This window comes from Notamacropus eugenii, chromosome 5, assembly GCF_028372415.1.
Source record: "Notamacropus eugenii isolate mMacEug1 chromosome 5, mMacEug1.pri_v2, whole genome shotgun sequence".
Classification (NCBI taxonomy): Eukaryota; Metazoa; Chordata; class Mammalia; order Diprotodontia; family Macropodidae; genus Notamacropus; species Notamacropus eugenii.
This window is the reverse complement of record NC_092876.1, coordinates 445,636,622-445,652,560: the sequence shown is the minus strand read 5'-3', so window position 1 is coordinate 445,652,560 and position 15,939 is coordinate 445,636,622. Positions and strand designations below refer to the sequence as shown.

Sequence of the window (15,939 nt, the reverse complement as noted above, 5' to 3'; positions counted from 1 at the left end):
TTCCTCCTCCATATTCCATAAGCAAACTTGATACACATTAAGTACAGGAGTGACTGTGATTTGACAAAGCTATGTTTGTGGTCCATATATGTGAAATTTTGCACGTGATTAATAAGTCAAAGGGCAAAAAAAGCAATAGTGAAGATGTGGAGAAGGATGAGAAAACCAATAAGTAGAAAGCTACCATTGACTACTTGTGTGACTCTGGGCAAAATGTTTCACTTCTCTAAGTTTTAGTTTTCTTATCTGTATAATGAATGTCAGTGATTTTCAAAAGCAAAAACCCCAAGTATAAGAGAGGTGAAGTCCCACTTAATATTAGCTAGCAAGTTGGTGTATGTCCTTATATCCTTATCAAGTGAGAGCATCTCTGACTGAGTTGAGTTATAGATCACTCAAATAAAAGATAATATGCTAGATGTAAAGAAGTCCTTAATAAATTTAATAAGTCCTTTATAATAAATTTCAGAGAAGTGGATAGCTTCTAGCTAAATCAGATGATAAGTGATTTAGAATTGGTTGAATTCCGGAGCAAGGTTCATCAGAGAAGAAATTTGAACCAGAAAAGCAATCAAGCTCAGAAATTTGAGTAGGCAGATACCTTGTGATTATAGAAGAGGGAGGGTAGAGATGAGCCCAGAGGGAGTAATGTGCTCCCACCTCTTGCTACCGATAATGTCGCTGGAGAGATTAAACCAGTAGCAAAGTATGAGGAAGGAAAAAACTAGACAAACTGAGAAAGCAAGAAGTCTTCATAACAAAGTACAGCAATAGTCTCTACAAAAACCCCAACCCTCAAAGCCCAAAACAGATATAAGGCCTCCACAAAAATAGAGCACTTCCAATAATCAAAGGCTATGGATTTGCCCTTTGGCAACATAAGCTCACTATGTTTGAGCCCATTTCCCCGAAAGACTTTGCACATGGAAGGGAAGAATATGTTAAACATTTTATATAATTTTTGAAACAACTGCTCTTCCTGTGTCATATCAGTAAATAGCTCCTTTCCAATAGCTAATTAAGTATTATATCTGCTTAACTAAATGGTAATCAGACTAACTAAGGGCTTATGAAGTCATGTCTAACTCTTTAGGGAAATCCATAGAATGGTGAGAAGTAACATTGCCTTCTGGGGATCCAGTCTACCACTTGGAGTGGGAAATGGAAAATGAGTTGTAATGACAAGCAAAATAGAATCTTTGCTGTTTTTGTCTTAGTATAATCAAGAAGTATAATGCCTCTATAGGGTCCTTTGTCTGGCCTGGGAAGATTTGCAAGAAGGTCCAGGCCTTTTGTTAATGAGGCACTGCTTCTCACTCTAAAAAGTATATAAAGATTCTGAGGTGCAATTTTATTTTGGGGCTTACTGACTGGAAGTGTCTGTTTGGTCAGATGAGGACTCTGGGAAGCCACTAAAGGAGCCCCCCAACTTTGAAAACCCAGATGTCTGTGCTTCCCTCTCTGGTAACTATGGTCAGATAGTTGGACCTGTCTGTTGAGTTCAGACAGAGGAGGCCATGTCTGTTGATCTTTGATTTCTCAGTATTTTCTTTGAAGTTCAGGGTGCTGACTCCCCAGAACTAGGTGAATGGTATATGTGCCTGGTTAAAGGAATGATACATGTGCTTGATTACAGTGATTATTGACCCCTCAAAAGTTGCCTTTCCTTTTATGAATGCAGATCTAAGAATCTGTGATAGCAACCCCACCGTGTGCACATTGGGGTGCTTACTGTTCCATGAGCTCAGAGGGGATGTTACATAAAGAATGTAGTGTACAAGTTTGTGTAAGGTCAAAGTTTTTTTGTCTATTTGAATGTTTCTATACGATTACAGGAAATTGGCAACCAGACCAAGACTGCCTCTAATCTATGGGTGACTGAAGCAGAACAGAACAGGCTACAGTTAAGAGAGCCAGGAGTCAAACAGAAGTTCAATTTCAAAGTGAGGGACACAGCTTGAAAGCAAGGAGGGAATCTAGACACATGTGCTAAGGTCTTGCCTCTGGGAGGAGGACCCAAGGCAGTGTGGGGAGATCTCAATACTTCTAGCAATGGTTGTGCAGTAAGCTGTAACCCTAACTATGAGGGGTAACATCAGTAATGTAACAAGTTTATTCACAGCAGGGTTTTGTGACCAGAACTTGTCCAAGCTCAGAGAATACCTGGTCCAGGTCAAAATAATACAATAATTATGTGATTTTTGCTAGAGATTATCCACAGGGTGAATGCAAGGGATTGCTGTTATGCCAAACTCAGAGCACAGTTTAATGGCTGCGTCTTAGTTCTGGAAACCAGGGTGTGTATATCTCCTAATCTCTTGACAAAATAAATGAAGAAAAGTTGGGCAGAATGTTCTCTAAAGTCACTTCCAGCACTGTGATTCTGTAACTTAAAAGTTCAATGTTTACTTCTAAGTACGTTTATAGGCTGGAGGTAAAAGAGTAGCATAAAAAACAGAAAGAAAAAAAGTATTGCTGTCTGATAGCAGAAAACCAAGCAATGAACATTGACAGGGTGAGATACTCTCCTTGTTTTTTTTTCCTCTTTCTAATCTTACTTAATCACATAGTTCCCTGTGGTGTCTGAAGTGAGAACTAGAAATCAGCTCCTAGTCCAATACCTCTTAATGCATTTTATGAAAAAACCTTGCCAAAAAAAAAAAAAGACAGCTTAGAATTTCTGTACCTTGACAAGGAAATAAAGATTACTTCATATCCTTTTCCTCAAGATGTTCTGTTACTATCTGACACTAGGAAATGTGGAAAGGAATAACAATAAACTCCCTTATTTTAATAGTAACGTTGGAGCAGTTGTTTACAGCTTAATAACAAATTACCACATGTTCAGAAAAGGACTGTGACAGCTTCCCACCTACCTCATTAAGGAAGGAAAAGAAGTTTTATTCATCAGAATCTGCCACGATTTTAACTTGTGGAAATAATTGTTCAAGTGTGACGATCACAACATTTTTCTTTGCTGGATGGTTTCTGCAGCTGGAACATATCATAGGCTCTTTGTAGCTAGCAGTGCTCCAAATACAAATTCAAATGAAAAATTCAGCCAACAACTGGCTCTTCAGCCAAAATGTCACCTGCCAAAATTGGTCTTGTAGAATTCGTCGCTCCCACCCCGATTGACTGCTTTTGTTTCATCCCCGCTCTGTCGAAATTTAGTGTCTAGTACATCTACTCCATTTAGTAACAACTGGAATGCAAGGAAACGCCAAAAGCAAAGCAAAGACAGCTAAAACTAGTTGAATGATTAACTGACTTGCAAAGCATTCTCAAGTGTTAATTTGGTGTGTCCCTGAGTCTGTGTGGTAGGTTTTTGTTGCTGTTGGGTTTCTTAAGAGAGTGGTAGATTTTTGACTGTGATATATACATAGCTGTGTGCATATTCTCTCTCTCCCATTAAAATGGGAGCTCTTGAGGGTAGAGCCAGTTTTTAGCTGACTTTGTATTTCCAGTGCTTGGTGAAGTGCCTGCCACACAGTAAGCACATAAAATGTCGATTGATTATTCTTGACTCATCAGGACCTGTGATAGTATTGGTATAGGGAACTTACTATTAGGAAATCTCCTCCACTAAAGCAAATAGGCAACTATTCTTCAATTAATAGACTTAGAGGGTTGTCTAGGACATGGAGACATTAAGTGGCTTTCCAAAGGGTCACAGATCCAGAGGTCAAATTTGAACCCACGACTGCCTGGCTCCAAGGTGAACCCTTTATCCACTGTTAATTTGCTTCTCCCAAATACTAATAACCAGAACCCAAAGGAAACCTAACTAATCAGAACTAAAAGCAAACATTTTCCCTTAAATGTGCTTTGTGACCCAGTTTTGAATGAGAATGCAAACAAGGGATTTTCTAAAATGATTGAACTCACATTGAATATATATATCTAGCTGAACTCACACTTGAGCCGCTTTCAATCCAAGGCTGAAGTACAGAGTGAATGCAGTCATGCTGGAAGGAAATGTCCCTAATGTCGGAGTAATGGTCATTGCAGGGAGGGGCATCTCAGTGAGAAAAACTTTTGGCCAGAAGCTATTGTGACCGATTCCTCCAGAGGATCCCAAGACAATCATGGGAAAGTCAGTTGTTTCAGGAAGGTGGCACAACGCCTGGCACTTCCAGAAAGGAAAATACCTCTGTAGGACAGTGTCAAAAGATAGTCCCTTTAAAGATAAATGGGATGGGGAGGAGAAATAGAAGGGAGGGAACTACAAAGTTAGTCATCATAGCTGTGACTATGAATGAGATGAACTCACCCATAAAACAGAAGCAGATAGCAGTGGAATAAAAGCCAGAAGCCTACAATATGATGTTTACAAGAAACACACTTGAGATACACACTTGAGATACACACAGATACACATGTGAGATACACATGGAATAAAGGTAAGTAGCTGAAGAAGAATCTCTTGTGCTTCAGGTAAACTTAGAAAAATTAAAAAGCAGGGATAGCAATTATAATCTCAGACAAAGCAAAAACAAAAATAGATCTAATTAAAACAGAAACAGAAACTACAGCTTGTTAAATGGTGCCATAAACAATGAAGTAATATCAATTCTAAACATACAGGCACTAAATGGTAAAGCGTCTAAATTCTTAAAGAGAAAGTCAAATGAGTTACTGGAGGAAATAGACAGTAAAACTATACTACTGGGGCACCTAAATTTTCCTCTCTCAGAACTTAATAAATCTAACCAAAACCTAAATAAGAAAGAAGTTAAGGAGATGAGTAGAAATTAAGTTAGTTAATAGATCTCTGGAGAAAAGTAAATGGGAATAGAAATGAATGTACTTTTCCCTCAGCAGCACGACACCTGAACAAAAATTGACCATGTATAAAGGCATAAAATCTTCACACTCAAATACAGAAAAGAGGAGCTATCAAATACATTCTTTTCAGTCCACAGTGCAATAAAAATTACATTCAATAACGGGCTGTGAGAATAGGTAAAAAATTAGTTGGAAACTAAATAACCTAATCCTAAAGAATGAATGGGTCAAAGAACAAGACATAGAAATAATTAATAATTTCATTAAAGATAAAAACAGTCATGAGACACTATACCAAAATTTATATGATGCAACCAAAACAGTACTTAGGAGAAATTTCGTATCTTTAATGTTTACATCAATAAGATAGAGAAAGAGCAAATCAATGAATTGGGCACAGAATCAAAAACAAACTAGAAAAAACAAACAAACAAATGAAAAATACTCAATTAAACACCAAATTGGAAATTCTGAAATTCAAAGGGGAAATTCACAAAATTGAAAATAAGAAAACCATTGAACCAATAAATAAAACTAGCAGCTGGTTTTATGGAAAAAATAATAAAATAGATAAACCATTGGTTGATTTGTTTATTTAAAGGAAAGAAGAAAACCAAGTTACCAGTATCAAAAGTAAAAAAGTGTAAATAGACTAGCAGTGAAGAGAAAGGTAAAGCAATTTATTAGGAATTATTTTGATCAATTGTTTGCCAATAAATCTGACAAGTGTTCAACATATATAAACTTATTTGAATTGATGTACTCTATTAGTCCTATGATGTATCACACCTTTTTCTACCCCTCCCCCCAAACTGACTTACATCACACTTATGTGTGGATGCAATTATGCTTTTATAATGAAAATCCCAGAGCATCTTGGTGGAAATATACTCATTGGTAGACATCAATGCCCTGTTTTTGTGTGAGGAATGGAGTGAGTTGCGAAGAAAGAAGAAATATTCAGTCGCAACTTCTTGGTGATCTCATGAGTTTCTTTGCACTCTGCAGTCATTTCAAGTTCTTCTGGCTTCTAACTTCAAGAGAGAAAATGGATGATGCCAGCTCCTCTTCATATTGCTAAAAGGAGAATTAGACTCTGTAAAGAACCCAATATGAGATAAGGTGGCAGTTTCCATCATGTCCCTATCCCCATCTTTCTAAACTAAAGATTTCAAGGCATTTTCTCTTGGGTGAGATCTGGAACTTTCTCAATTCAACTGAGTTATATCATTCCCAATGGGAGAGCTCCTTCAATTTGTATTGTCTGGTACATATTTTCCTTTGCATACTTTTTCTCATTTCTTGTTTGCTATTGCCTTGGATAAATGGGTTCTTTTGCTCCTTGGTATATGCGCTCTTTGTAGATCTGGTTCTTGGTGGAAAGACAGTCAAGCTTTGAATAGAAATCTTGAATTTTCTTTTCCCTTACTAATTAAAAACATCAACAGTTTACCTTGAAACTGAAATCCATATTCCCCAGATTAATAACATTTAACAAAGTAGATGGATATAATTGTAGCCTGGCAACACCTCTCTTGAGAAAAGCAAGGTAGCCAAGCTTCTGACCCAAACTTTTGCTTCCTCTCCTGGCAGGAAATAAAGTTTCCCTTAGAGAAAGGTAGGGAGGGCGAGGAAGAGGCTAGAGATGTCTAGTCTACTTCACTTTGATCCACAAAACAACAATACCATGTGACATGGAGGATAGGGGACAGATTCTTTACACCCTTATTGCAAAAGATATTCCTGAAACCTCATTTGTCTCCCTAGCTACAACAACAGCTTCTCAACTGTACACATCATAGAAGATTCTGTGCTGAATTTTCCTGTTACTGGTGGTGAAAGATAAGGGAAGCAGATTCTCCACACTTGCACAATTCTGGGACTCACATGAATTTCTGCTCCAAGTCTCTTAGAGACAAGATATCCCTGCAAAGTCCATCATCAACTAGGGGTGAATGGTGGGAGTGAATTTTCCAAAATCACTTCATTGCAGGCTTAGATGCAAAGCAGAATGGAGAGATTCCATGGAATAACAAAGTTTTCAAGCTTTGTAAGTGAGCAAGAGGCTGCCCCAGGAGTGGAATGGAAATGAGAATTGTGGGAGAGATTGAATGAGAAGGACCCGTATGTCTTCTCTTTATCACAAAAAGCCATTTGAAAGCCCAAAGTTTTGAGTATATTATTTTATTAATAAAGAGAGTGTATTTTTTAGTGTTAAAATATGATTATCTGAAATATAAAGGAAGCTGAGGACACAGGTAATGAGGCATCTGTGATTTAACCTGCATGTGAAATAAGGTCACCTGACCCTCAGAGATCAGAGACAAGGAGTGATTTACAGAGATGACGTATATATTTAGAGAGAAAGAGAGAGAGAGAGAGAGAGAGAGAGAGAGAGAGACAGAGACAGAGACAGAGACAGAGACAGAGACAGAGACAGAGAGAGACAGAGAGAGAGAAATTGTTTTGAATATAATTCAATTGAACAAGGCAGGTCACCTCACTACTTTAGCTTCTCCTGTGCTACACAGCCTTTCCTCCAGATGGTACCTTTTGTAGCCAGAAAGTGTACTGGAAAAGAGAAACTTGTGGTCAGTGGTTAGCAGTCACCCTCCCACCCCCCATTTTCCTTAGAAGAGCCCATGGCTCAACTTAAATTCTAGTTCAAGAAAAAAAGGGGGAACTTATATACTAAGAATGGGAAAAAAATCACTTAATCTCTGCCTAACCTTTCTCCAGCTGTCAGAAAGAAGGACTTAGTCTCTGGTCAACCCTGCTTTCTTCTAGAAAGAGGGGTTAGCCTTTTGAAAGACCTTATATTCATGGTTGTTTTATTCTTCTAAATCATCTGCTACTAAATAGTAAAGTCTTCTCAGTCTATTTATTTACTATAGCTATAGGTAACCTAGACTTCAGAGACTATCTATGTTAGTCTGACTTAGCTGTTAGAGCTAGTGACGTTATGACCTTCAAAGACTTAAAATTCTAGGTGAGTCCATGGTGTTGTATAAGTAGAAAGCCACATATTATAACTAGGACTTGCCTTGAAAAAGGGATTGGACCTGTCATTTCATTGGTATAGAGAAATGACAGATAACGAACTTGCCTAAAGAAGTTGTGTAAAAGGTATCATCAAGAACATATATGACCAGAAAAGGATGGGGGCCAATTGTATCAAGATGTGTAGCTAAAAGGTGAATAACTCCAATATTATACTGATATACGTTAAGTACTAAAAGACCTAGTGCAAGGCCTCCAGAGCATTGCAAGTTGTCAGTGGAGGAAAATGGCATGCACATGAATTACACAGGACTAGAAAGCACAGATGGGTGATGATTAACTCTGATAGAGAGAATGCATTCACTGATGACCACAAGGTTCATAACAGTATTAAGGTACCTATGTGTTTGTTTCCTTCTTTCAAGGGGCATAAACTATATTGAAGGGTGCTCCATACTCCTACAGGTATAGTTCCTTAATATAAATGATCTAGGAGAAAAAAGAAAATGAACATTAAAAAATTACTCACAATTTTTTCAAATATAGCTTAAGCTTCTAAGATCTCATCATCAAGGTCTTTATCTTCCAAAGGTTTCTCCATAAAAAGAAAATCAAAGTAAACATAAGTCATTAAATGGTAAGAGTTTTATCTCTGGCTTAACTCCATTTTGTTAGGAAACTTTAAATAATGATTTTTGCATCTACAGAATGGAGAAACAAAGGTTCTATTTTCATTTAGGTGAATGAATATACTACAAAGCTCTATTTTATGTGGATGATGAGAGTTAAAGAAATACAGCCAAGTAGCATTAATTAAGTAGCAATTTTTATGAGATCAATTGATAATATGCCTGATTCATTAAAATGCAATCAAGACCTTGTTTGGTTATACTAATGCTCCAGTCATCTCTGGCTTCTGTTCCTTTCCTGTGTTCCATCTATGATAAATTGGAAATTAGCTGATGTACTCTAACCCATTCAATTAACAAGAAATATCTTAAGTACTTATTCACATGGAGTTACCTCAGTTCAAGTACTAATTATCTCACTCCTACACTATTGCATTAGCCTCCTAATTGACCACCTTACCTCAAGTAGTTTCTCCAATCCATTCCCTGTCAAAGTGATTTTCCGAAAGTAAAGATCTGATCATATTACTCCAATACTCAGTAGATCCTAATGGTTCCTTATTGTCTCTAGGATCAAGCATAATCTCCCATTTGGCTTTTAAAGCCCTTTACAACTTGCTTTATCTTACCTTTTCAATCTTATTTTATGTTACTCCCCTTCCTGGGTTTAATAGTCCGGCTCAAAGTCACCATTTTATTCTTTCTCTCATAGGATGCTCCATCTCTCATCTATCTGACTTTGAATTTGCCAAGACCCTAGCCCTGAACTGCACCCCAAATTCATCTCTGCATTCTAGAATCCTGGTTTCCTTCAAAATTCTGCTCATGCTGTATCTTAAACATGAATCCCTTTCTGACCTGCCGAGTTGTTAATGTCCCCTCCAATTTACTTTGTATGTATTAATGCACATGTAGTCTCCTCCAATAGTGCGTAAGCTTAATCTAGAGATAAGTATTGTTTCATTTTTGTCTTTGTACTGTCAATATTTAGCATAGTGCTAGCTTATTAAGTATTCAGTATATGCTTGTTAATTGGTTATTCATAAGATATTGGAGGGAGGTATAGATAATAAGACAGAGAACCTTCATTCATTCAGCAAGACATGGTGCCAGATGGCAGGAGTCATGTAAGACTAAAGCCTGGTAGGGTTCAGTCAGTTATATGATACGGTAGCTAGGGACACAAGAGAAAAGGACATTGTATAGTTGAATTGGTTCACCAATGCATCAAGATAGAGAAAAGAGAAAAGAGTGGGTAGTGCTGGGGAGAAGGCCAGGGAGAAAACTGAGGGGTTTACAGTGTGAACAAAGTGTATGGTTTGTAGGGTTTGGTAAGGAAAGGAAAATGGAGTGGTAAAAAGACAATAGATTATGATTAGATACCAAGATTTCAGAATTCTGGAACATGGAGGTCCCATATTTGTCAGTCATGGACAAGATCAAGGTCATGAGTTCTTAAGCAGGGTGGAGGAGTAGGTCATAGGAAATGAATAGGTTGAGGACCTGAATGGCTAGGGTCTTTGAGGGACAGTCAATATGGATGTAGAAGTCCCTTGGGATGAAGGCAGGAATAGAGTAGGAGAGAAAAACTGTGAGCCAGGGACTGAGCTCATTCTAGAAGGAAGAGGAGTGACCTAGAAGTCTGTAGACAATAGCTGCCAGGTTTCTGAGTGGGTCACAGATGAAAATATCATGAACTTCAAAGGAGGAGAGGTTATTGAGTAATGAAGGTGGGGGAGAAACTGGAAGTGACAAAGCGGAGCAAGGAGTATTCAAGCATCCCCCCTCAACCAGTGAGTGGAGGAAAATGAAGGAAGGTACACCAGTACTGGAAAGTATAGCCAGTACTGGCAAGTCAGGGATGCTATGTTATCGGGGGGAGCCATAAGGGACCTTTTTATTCTTTATATTGTATCTCTAGTCTCTAGTATAGTGCTTGGCACACAGTGGATGCTTAATAAATGATTGCAGATCTGTTGACAGAGCTGAATTGGAGAAGGCAGAAAAAATAAGGAAAATAAATGGCGGAATGCAGGGGCTGCAGAAAACAGTGTTGGTGGGTGCAGTGGCAAGGAACCCAACTCTCTTTTGACTTAGGTTAGTACTATAAGTTGCAGTCTGTACAGGTTTTTAGGGGAGAGCTGGGCACTGAAGGGAATATCATTTTTATTTCCATTCAGATGCAAATTTTATGCTTCCATTAACCTGTAAATAAAATTGATCATATTTTGAGTCTTATGAGTCCATGGTGTCTGTCATGCTAGGCATACCCTTGGAGAGTGGCATCTATTCACATTCCCATATCATCGAGGTGTGAAGAGCGGGGGTGGCAAGGAATGAGAAATGAGAGATTCCCATAAAGTATCCGTGCCCTCTGTCAAAAGAGCTTCTGACAAGAAGGTTACATGTGATGATATGAACATGCCCTTTGGGCCCAACCAGCCATAACCATCACTCAAGCTGTACATAGACTGTATTCTGTTCAGAATGACCATGTATAACAACTATGAGTGGAGGGAGGGGTTTCTCTCCCTGGAACACACAAATATGTGCTGAAAAAAATCTCCCTTCCCTCCAAACACTTGCAAATTCTTAAAGGGCTGTAAAACTGTGACCAGGTCCCACTAATTGGAATGCATTCAACTTAAATTATTCCTTTATTATCCTTGTTTCTCCTTCCCAGACTCACTGAGTTAGCTAACCAAAGGACCATTCCCACAAAGAGAAGTTAAAGAAAAACAAATTAAGGCTGCAACTACATAAAATGAAAGGAAAGAGAAATTATGTCATCTGGCACAGCTTTTCCTCAGAAACCTATACAGTGCTCACCAAGTAAGGGGAAAGATTTGGAGGTGGGTCACTACCCATCATCAGAGCTACCACCAGCAGTGTAGTCTAGAGCCCTTGTGTCCAGTCACTTCACTTTTACTCTGCTTTTATACTCTCTCTAATACAGTACTTTCCAGACAGTTTGTCAATTACATTACCAGAAAGATCATTCAAAGAAGTTTTCTGTGAATTACCAGTCACATGACTGCTGCTCTTTGGGCACTACCTAAAGGTTTGGCCCCTTCTGGTATCTATTAGTTTTGCTTCCTTTCTTATTTGGGGAAGGTGGCATTTTCTTTTTTTTTTCCTTGCTCCTGCCTGTTAGAACAGAAGAATGATTTCCTGTTGCTTTGTATACATCATACAAGAAGCAATTCCTTTGGCCTGATATTCCTTATCTAGTCCCAGGTAATGATATGAAACGAAATCCCTAGTGACTTGGTCCATTTTCAGTTTCTACCATTTGTGGTTTTTGCTTTGCTTTTCAGGTCTCTGCACTGACCTGAATTTATCCAAAATTTTTACACTTCCCATTTTTGCTGCGTATTGTTAAATAGAATCGTTTTTAAAATCTTGCTCTTGAATGATCCTGAGTACCTTGGATAACGTCAATACCTTGTCTTTCACTTTGAGTGGACAAATACAACCAGTAAATCAACTCTGCCTCCTTTGTGGCTATGTAGAGAGTAAGCGCAAATGAAGAATTTTAGTCTGGGGTGGTGCTCGCATTTTCTGTTCCTGTTCAAAATCTCTACAACTAACTACCTCCACTCCCTCTCTGATTCAGCCATGTTTTAGCAGGCATATTTTCCCTTTCTCCTTCTAGCCTTATGAACACAAAATTCCATTCCCAGGTGATATTCAGGGAACACGGAGATCTCTGATCATTGCCTGGAATAGGATGACGATGAAAGTAGAGTTTTATCTCCACTTTCAATATGAGCCTAGGAATTATTGTAGGTCAGAGCCATGGGACCTCGTTAGGACCTGCTGTCCCAAGTAGAGAGCTTATTTAAGACTCACTAACCCTGAGGCACACACAAACAAGAGACAAAAATTGGAGTCCTATCATTTCTACCATCTTGATTTTTCACCATTAAAGCATTCTGGCTGCTTTGCTCTCATTATCAATCAATCAATCACCAAATATTTATTAAGCAACGACTAAGTGCCAAGCATTATGCCAAATGATAGAATACAAACACAATGAATGAAGTAATTGCTACTCCCTGGGAGTTTAGTTTTTAATAGGAGAAATTAGGCATGCATAAAGACACACGATATAAATATAGAGAGAATAAATGCAAATAAACACAAAGCGATGAATTTTAAGTTAATTTATGAGGGAGGAATTGAGCATTTAAGGGGATTGGTTGGTGTTTTAAGTTGCACCTTGAAGAAAGAAAGATTCTATGAAATAGAGGTGAGCAAGGAGTGTATTCCTGGTATCTGTGAAAGTTATCGGAAAAGCACAGAGATGGGAGATGGGGTCATGTGTGGGGAATAAGGAGAATGATAATTTGGCTGGATCATCAAGTTTAAGAGGAGGAGCAGTGTTCAATGGGGCTGAAAAGATTGGTTGGGGCAAAGTTGTGAAGTTGTAAAAGCTAAACAGAGGAGTTTATATTGAATTCTAAAAGCAATAGAAATCCAGTAGAGTTTATTGAATAGGGGTGTGACATGGCCAGATCTGTTCTTAAAGAAAATCATTTTAGAAACAAAATAGAGAATGGATTGAAACAGAGAGATCAAGTAGGAGGCCATTAGAATGTTCTGTATGAGAAGTGATGACAACCTAAACTTAGGTGGCAACTGTGTGAGTATATGTGTGTGTATATGTATGTGTGTGTATGTACATATACACACATACATACACACATGCATTTATGTGTACCACATTATACATGCATGGATGTGTGTATTGTACATGCATACACACATACATATGTACATGCACATATAGTATGCATGTATGTTTGTATGAGCACACATGTATTGCATGTGTGTACATAGACATATATGCAATTATACATATGCATACATACACACATGTGTGTGTATATATGTATGCACACACATGTACATGTCTATATGGCAGCTAGGTGGCATAATAGAACGCTGGACTTAAGAGTGAGGAAGACCTTAGTCATAATCCATCCTCAGATACTTACTAGTGGTGTGACTCTAGGTAAGTAACTTAACCTCTGTTTTCTTTATTCCACTGGAGAAGGAAAGGGCAAACCACTCCAGTATCTTTACCAAGTAAACCCAATGGACAGAGGTTCATTGGGTCATAAAAACTCTGTTCACAATTGAAACAACTGTACAACAACAACTCTACATATGTGTGTATGTGTATATGTATATGAATATCTGTATATATACACACATAAATATACATATATACACATATATACATGTATATATATATATGTATGTGATAAGCATAATGACTGATTAACCACATGGAAGCTGTTGAGATTACAGAGAAAGATAGTATATAAAGAGAGAAAAGAGTACAAGTCAAGCTTTGGGAAATATATACAGTTTGGGAGCATAATTTATGTGGGGAACCAGCAAAAAAGACTGAGTGGTTAGAAGGTGAAAGGGAAATGAATTCCTCCTGTATTGACTTAGTTTATTCAAAAGTTCTTCAATTTATACAATTAAAAATGACCATGTCTTACCTATGAACTTCTCTTGTTGGTCAAAAAAATCATCTTTCATCAGCTTATGTCAGGAAGTCCAAAGGGAAAAGAATATTCAGAAGGAGAGAGGGGTCAACAGTAAGAAATGCAGGAAATAAGTCAAGAAGTCAATAACCCAAGATAATCAAATTAGACAATTAAGAGATCGTGGGTAAATGTGGGGAACATTATCAGTAAAATGATGAGGTATGCAACCAGATTGAAGAGTGAGGAACTGGAGGCAATGGGTGTAGTCAGCTTTTACTAGAAGTTACCTGAGAGATTGTAGAGATATAGAATCATGGTTTGGAAGGATGCTATAGGATGTTTTGAATGTTTTTGATTTGTTATAAGAATAGAAAAAAAACTTGGGCATGTTTGAAGTCTACGGGGAAGGAACCAGTAGAGATGGAGTTTAAAAATTAGAGGAAAGGAGGATGATAAAGTTTACAATCTTCTGGAGATGATGGGAGTGCATAGGATCAAATGCATGGGTTCTTCAGTATAAGAATTGCAGAACCTGAAAGAGAAAAAAGACTTCCTAAGTGATTTAGTTCAACCCATACCTGAAGAAAAATGTCCTATAAGATGTCACTGTTAAGTCATTACCAGGTTCTGGCATGAAGGCCCAGGTGATGAGGAGTTCACTAACCCTGTTCCATTTTGAGACAGTTTTTTAAGGAAGTTCTTCCTCATCCCTAGCCTAAATTTGCTCCTCTGACTTCTATACATTAATCGTTATTCTGCCTTCTGGTTTTGACTCCTACTCCAGCCTAAGTTCTTAATTTGGGACTTTGTTCCAGGACAGTCTTCATTGGGATGGTGTTTGCTCCTCACTTCACTTTTTTCTGAGTTACTGCAATGCACTTCCATTTTCTTTAACTTCTCTTGGCTTTAGTTCTGTAAAATGAGGGATGTGGACCTCTTGACTTAGGTCCTTGAGATCTCGATGTCTAGAACACAATGCTTATCTTTGGATTCCTTGGTATTGTCCACACTGAAGCTCTTTTTTGTTGTGGCTGCTGGCATTCATCTTTCATTTGCAGAGGACTGATGGCATCATTGGAATGATACCTTGACTCATGCATGAGTTGGATTAAAGTGAGGCAGAGTTGCATGAAGGGGTCAGCCTCACTCTCTTTCAGAGTCATGAAAGTCCACTAGCAAGACAAAAACCAGGAGGACCAGGATCATTTTCAATTTTTCTTTTTTTAATTCTTTTTTTTTTAGCTTTCAGCATTCACTGGCACAAAATTTTGAGTTTCAAATTTTTTTCTCCCTCCCTCTCCTGTCCCCTCCCTAGATGACAATCTGATATACAGCCATCATTTTCAACGTCTGACCAAGTTTTAAGAACTCCACAGCATCTGTTTCAGCCACCTTCATGGCTGTAGGAACAAATCATTTACATCCACCCATTCCACTGAGGAGAGTCTTCATATGATTGGGGTAGTTATTTCCCTAACTCACCAATGGGTTTGAGGTCTGTCATTTGGTTACACTTAACCTGATTTATCCTGTCTGCCCAGACAGTTTGCCAGGATGTGGCCACAGCAGGTGCTACAGCTTCTCAGAACCACAGGTGAGAGTTGAGGCCATGTGGACCCGAAAGGCCTTAAAAGGGCTTAATAAGCCCTCCCACCAGAAGTGCTAGTCCTCTCTGAATACCCATATACCCCTGAAGCTTTCTTTATATCATTACTGAAGTAAAAGTCAGAGATGGCTCCTCTGGGAACTTTCGCCTGCTCATCTAAATCAGAAACACTCCTAGCTCCTTGTTAATATCACAAGGTTTTAAAGAACATGACTTTTTGGGAAAAGAAATTAAATCAAATGTCCTAAATGTACTCCGATGCCTTTGTTCAGTTGCTGTTTATAACAAAAAAAAAAAAAAATGGGGGAGCGTCTTAAAAAGAGAGGAATATTTTGTTGGTTTTGTTCTGTTATATGATTGCCGCTGAATGATGTTCCAATGCATATTTCCTTCTTTGGAGAGGTTATTTAAT

General features: G+C 38.2%; 1 pseudogene; it reads right to left on the bottom strand.

Annotated features, from left to right (window-relative positions):
- The window catches only part of LOC140508039 (MAPK-interacting and spindle-stabilizing protein-like), a 113,791-nt pseudogene that overhangs the window by 33,891 nt on the left and 63,961 nt on the right, over window positions 1–15,939 (bottom strand).